The following is a 6,489-nucleotide window of genomic DNA, read 5'->3' on the forward strand; positions in this document are numbered from 1 at the left end:
GGATCCCTCCCTCCCCCGCTCCTGCCTCGCGCCGCGGGAGTCCGGCTGGTCCCGCGCTCGCACCTCAGGCCCCCGCCTGGTAGGGGCCGAGCCCCACGACCGGTAGGTGCGGGGAGCGGGCTAGAGCCTCCGCCCCGAGCACTGGGTCCAGCGGCGCAGGGCCAGGCACCAGCTCCAGCCCCTGGGCCGCTTCGGAGCGTCGGTAACGGACAGAGTAAGTTTTCCCGCCCCTGCCCCCAGCCCGGTTTTGAAGCCCGCGCTGAGGGTGAGGCACTTCCCGAGCCCCTGGGGCAGGGCACGTGGCGATGCCTCCAGGGGATACTGCGGGGTCGCAGCGGGGCTGCAATAAGAACTGTGGAGAAATTAAAGAGAAAAGTCTGAGCCTGAGGGTAGGTGGTTCTGTGCCTTGACCCCCGGCTAACGATCTAGTGCCGAGCAGGGAAGGTGCGAATACAAAGGCTGCCCGAAGTTAAATGGAAAAACCATTTGGCAGAGTTGGAGCTGTGGGTGACTTCACCGGGAGAACTCTGGTGCTGCAGCCAAGAACATGAGGTTGCAGTGAAGTGTCAGGTGACTAGTAGGTGCTGTACTTGACTAGGTACCTAGGGACCAGATCCCTCCGATGGGTGTAAATCAGCCTACATCAATGGAGCTATGCGGATTTGGCCTCCACACTGTTACAGAATGTGGGGTCCACCTAGCTGAGAGCCAATGACAGCCAGACAGGGCTAAGGAAAGGTTGCTTTATTCTGCAGAAGAAAGGAGAGTTCTGTACCTTGGTACAAAAAACTCTACACCATACAAAAACCAAGAATCTTTTATACACACTCACACACAGGCTTCGGTCATGTTAGCATTTGATTGGTGGTTAGCAAAACCTGTACTTATGCAATTTGCTCAGCAAAAACCAGCCTAGGACCGGCTTCAACTGCCTCAAGATTGATAAGGAAAGACAGTTCAAAAGTTCAGGCTACTGTGTCCATGAGGTGTCCAATTTCTCCTAATGGGTGCCAGCTATTATAAGGCTACTAGCTGTTAGGGTGGGATGCTAACTGTCACAACACTAAAGAAATCAAGAAGCCAATTTGTATTCAATAGCCCGGTTGTCAGATAAAAGTGAGTAAAATATCCTGCCTTGTCCAGCATGGTTTCTCCATTATGTTTGCACTAGACCTAACCATGTAGGGAAAATATCTGAGGAACTGCTAAATACATGTTTTCAGGGTGGGTTCCAGGCACCAACATCCCAAGCAGGTGCTTGGGGCGGCAGTCTGCAAGAGGCAGCAGTCTGTGTGGTTTAGCCACCGAATTGCTGCGGCGGACGGCGAGGGCAGTCTGTGTGCCGTTAGGGCAGATGACGCGTTTCTGCAGCAGCGGCAATTCAGCAGCAGCTTCTATGTTCAGCTGCCCATGGTGGCGCGGAAGCACGTGTGCCACCCTAAGGGCACATGGACTGCCCCCACCATCTGCGGCAGCAATTTGGTGCGCTGCTTGGGGCGGCAAAAACAGTAGAGACAGCCCTGCATGTTTTGAACCCATACTTGCTGACTTAGTGTGGTCACCATTTTTTCCTTCCTGTTAGTTTCTCAGCTTGTGTAAATCTGCATAGTTCCACTGAAGTCAATGTATACTGGTGCATTTCCACCAACTGAGAAACGATTCCATTCTTTCCAGCGATTTTGTTCTGACCCACTACACATGCCTCAGCTTGTGCAATCATCCCTTTTTGTTTCAGACAGATCCTCACCAGATATAAATCAACACCACTCAATTGAAGTCACAACAGCCATCACACTAGCTCACATCAGCTGAAGAACTGACTCTAAATGCTCATCTTCTTTCAGTAACTACTCTTACTGGAATTCTGCACCAAAAAATTAAAAATTCTGTGCACAATATTTTTAATGTTCTGCAAAATTCAACATATTTAGTCAAAACAATACAATATAATCATGCCAATTTCAATTATTTTAGTAATTTATTTCAAAATACTTGTCAGCAACTATGTCTGTAACAATACAAGCAACAACAACAAAAAGATTCAGAAAATGTTTTTTGACAAAGATTCCTTACTAGGCATATTAATACAAACTTTGGGTAATTCATTTAAACCAGTGGCTCTCAACCTTTCCATGCTACCATACACCCCTTTCATGGGTCTGATTTGTCTTGTGTACTCCCAAGTTTCACCTCACAAACTACTTGCTTACAAAATCAGAGTGCTGTGACATTGCTGTATTACTGAAAAATTGCATACTTATTTTTATTATACAACTATAAATCAACTGGAATGAATATATATATATTATTTACTTTTCAACATATAGTATATAGAGCAATCGTATGAAATTTTAGTTTGTACTGACTTCGCTAATGCTTTTTATGTAGCCTATTGTAAAAGTAGGCAAGTATCTAGATGAGTTGATGTACTCCATGGAAAACCTACGTATACCCCTGGTTGAGAATCACTGATTTAAACTACAATACAGAACTGCATTTCCTGCACCCCTCAGAAGCAGTACAAAGGCTTGCAGGAGTCAGGGGTAACAGTGGTGTTGAGGAAGAGGGAAAGAGCCTGGGAATGAACTTGGAGGGTTGCTGGGTATGGCTGGGAGAAGTATGGAACAGCTGTTTTAGGGGTGGGAGGGATTATTGGGGAGCTTCCCCCATGCAGACCCTTGCTGACCCCTAGCCTCTCCCATTCAGTCAGGCACATCTATCCCATTTCCCCCTGCAGCCCTCCTCCCCCTCATTCCCCTGTGGCCCTGCAGCCCCACTCCCAGTCAGCCTCCATCCCAGCCTGTCCCCACACTAGTCCTTCTGAACCCCCATTTGTGATCCCCCAGCAGACCCGTGTGCTCCACTCTGTTACCAACCCCACATATGTGCCTCCTGACCTGGCCCTGTGAGCAGGGCACTCTGAGGAACGCAGCCTCCTTCCTTCTGCTGTAGCTCACTGCTATGGCCGTTGAGTTGGCTTCACTGTCTTCTGCAGGGCCAGCTCCAGCTTTTTTGCTGTCCCAAGGGGTGAAGGGGAAAAAAAAAACCAAAACCACGATCGGCAGCATTTCAGCGGCAGCTGTACCGCACCCCTTCATTCTTCGGCGGCAATTCGGCAGCTGGTCCTTCCCTCCGAGAGGGACTGAGGGACCCGGCGCCGAATTGACACTGAAGACCTGGGCGTGCCACCCCTTCCTATTCGCCGCCCCAAGCTGCTGCTTCCTGCGCCGGTGCCTGGAGCCGGCCCTGCTCTTCTGGCACCACAGTGGCCCCTAGTTGGTGAAACATGTAACTGCAATGCCTCTCTGCAGAAAATACATTCTAACTGAGAAAAAGAATCTGCAAGGGGACACAAATTCTGCACAGTGATGCAGAATTCCCCCAGGAGTAAATAATTACATATTCTGCTTGTCACATCTCTCGGCATACCAAGTAGTTTTCTTTTTAAATTCTATTCTGTCTGAAATGTGTCCAAAACATCTACATGGTCATTCTTTTATATTGTGAAGGAGCAAAATGGATACATTTCATGCATCCCTTTTATAAGCAGCAGTATAGATCTCAGATTATTATATCTTGTGTGACTGAAGCACACATACTGCAGGATTTCTTTGGCACATGGGTGTGTATGTTGTATATCCAGATATATGGAATTCTTACTGAATTCAAGATATTCATTGTATGTGTTGAGACTCAGGGTTTGAGTCCTGTGTGGTGCTCAGCAATCTCTACTGCTGTAGGTTTTAATAGGAGCTGAGTAGACTCTGCACCTTGCAAGATGCACTCAGTGTGGCAGGATAAAGCCTCTTTTGCCCAGGAAATTTATATTTCCTCCCTCCCTCAATCAAGGTTTCCTCCATTTCTCTACCTCATCTCCCTCCCTCCCCAATTTGGTGCATGATCAGAGACAATCTCTAGGCCTATTTTTGATTGAAGGCAATTTTCTAAATCTTGGTTCTTAGATTAGATGGGAGCTGATTCCAGGAGTGGCATATGTAGACTGTAAAGGAACTGCAACAGGCTCAGGAGGGTGAGGGCGGGGAGCATTTGTCCAGTACAGGAGCAGCGTAAGACAACACAAGCAGCCCTATTCTGTCTCCCCTTTCAAGCCCTGGCATAGGGAGTGTGTTGGGGGTAGGACTGGCAGTGAGAGGGGGTGGATTAAGGGAAGAAGGAAGCATGCCCATAGCACGTAGCAATGGCATTATTGAGATTCTGGGCTGTGGTTACAGCCCATGGGCAGCTGTGAAAAGGCTGCCAGTCCCAGGGACTGCTCTAATTTACACCAGGGCCCTTTTCAGAGTCAGAATCCAGATGGCATGAAAATGACATTTGCTCCTCACTCGAAACCCCTACACTGCTGTACTTTTGCTATTTCTCTCCAGAGCTGCAGCCTGGACTGAGAGAAAATTTAATTTGAAATCTTCACAGATTTGTTCTAATAAATGAGTTTGTTTGCTCTCTTTCATTAGAGTGTTGGATCAAGTATGATGGTAGTTTCATACCGACAGAAAATAATCTCCCAGATCTGAGGATGGCTTACCAGGGGATCTGATGAAAATAAGTCAGTCAATACTCAGAGGGAGAGAGAATAAGTGTTACAACGAAAGCCTTGTCTACACTAGCAAGTTTCTGCACAGTGAAGCAGCTTTCTGCAGTGTAACTCCCAAGCTGTATACACTGCCAAGCCAAGCAGTTGCAGCGCTGTAAAAAAACCCACCCCAGCGAGAGGCATACAGCTTTCTGCGCTGAGGCTACAGCACCTCTGTGCCAGTGTAGACACCTAGGTCAATTACAGCTCTGCGACTGGCCTGTTCTCACCTCTCTAGTCATTGGTTTGAACTCTACTGCCCTGCCTTCAGGTGACCAGTCATGAGCCCCCCTTCTTAAATTCCTTGGGAATTTTGAAAGTCCCCTTCCTGTTTGCTCGGTGACACGTGCAGTGGTCTCAGCGCATCTTTCCAGGTGACCATGTCTGCTCCATGCACCAGGTGATCCTTGTTGGAGCAATGCCAAGCTGCTGGACCTTATCAGCATTTGGGGAGAGGAGGCTGTCCAGTCCCAGCTGCCTCTAGCCATAGGAATTGATACCTATGGACAGATTTCATGATGCATGACAGGAAGGGGTCATGATCGGGACACATTGCAGTGCAGAGTCACAGTGAAGGAGCTGCAGAAGGCCTACCACGAAATGTGGGAGCAAACCGCTGCTCCAGTGCTGCGCCTATGGGCTGCCCGTTCTACAAAGAGCTGGACACGATACTCAGTGGCCACCCCACCTCAAATATGAAGACCGCTGTGGATACTTTGGTGGCTCATGTGCCAGCTGAGAGTGGACCAAGCCAGGAGGAGGAAATCTTGGACAAGGATGTGGAGGGGGACCCAGAGGCAGAGGATGACTAGGCGGTCAGAGAGGCATGCATCCAGGAGCTCTTCTCTACCCCAGCAGAGACTAGCCAGTCACAGCTGTTGGAACTTGGCAAAGCGCAAACAGGAGGAGGTGGCTCTTGGTAAGTGGCTTTGATTTAGGGAATCACTGAGGCGAGTTGTTGGGGACAGAAGGGGTGCAGAAAGCAGGCTTGTGCCTGTATGATATATATACCACCACATGCCTAGTCTGAGCAGCAGAATAGGGTATTGATTGACTCCCTCACTTCACAGGAATCTGCCTCAGAGATCTCCATATAACTCTCATGGAGATACTGGTCAATCTGCTGCTGCAGGTTCTTTGGCAGAGCTGCTTTGTTTCTTGCCCCATTAAGGGTAACTTTCCCGTGCTATTCTGCCATCACTGGGGGGGAACCATTGCTACACACAGGCGAGAGGCATAAGGGCCAGAGCGGAAGCCACAGTCTTGGAGAAGACTCTCTCTTGATTCTCTGCTCACCCTCAGCAGCGAGGTATATTCCATAATGATCACAGCCTGTGGAAAATGTGGGGACAGGAATGATTATAAGGCCCCCCCTCAGTGCTGGCTCTCCCCAGGAGCCACATGCTCAGTGTGCAGTATGATCCTGGAACCCAGATTTCCCCTGCCCTTGTGGTTAGTCACCATTTTGAGGGTCTTGTGGCTCATGTGTGCTTGCCTGGGGTCAGCCAGTTAGCGACAGGTATGTGAATAGTGGCTGTGTTTTAAATCACTGAAGCAGTGGTCTGTGTGTTGCAACTAATACTGTTTCTGTAAAATGTTGCATTTTGGCTTCTGTCATAAACAGATAGCTAAGGGTTAATGTTTCTTTTACCTGGAAAGGGTTAACAAAGGGAACCACACACCTGACCAGAGGACCAATCAGAAAACCGGATTTTTCACGCTCAGGGAGCGGCAAGTTTGTTGGGTGTGGTCTTTATGTCTGTGTCTCTCAGCTATGCGGGGAGTTTGCATTCCTCCAGGCTTTTCTCAATCTTCTGTTTCCAAGTCTAAGTACAAAAGGTAGAAGACAATAGGTTTTTATATGTTTTGATTTACACGTGTGTAGTTTCCTGGAATTG

This window comes from Chelonoidis abingdonii, chromosome 10, assembly GCF_003597395.2.
Source record: "Chelonoidis abingdonii isolate Lonesome George chromosome 10, CheloAbing_2.0, whole genome shotgun sequence".
NCBI lineage: Eukaryota > Metazoa > Chordata > Testudines > Testudinidae > Chelonoidis > Chelonoidis abingdonii.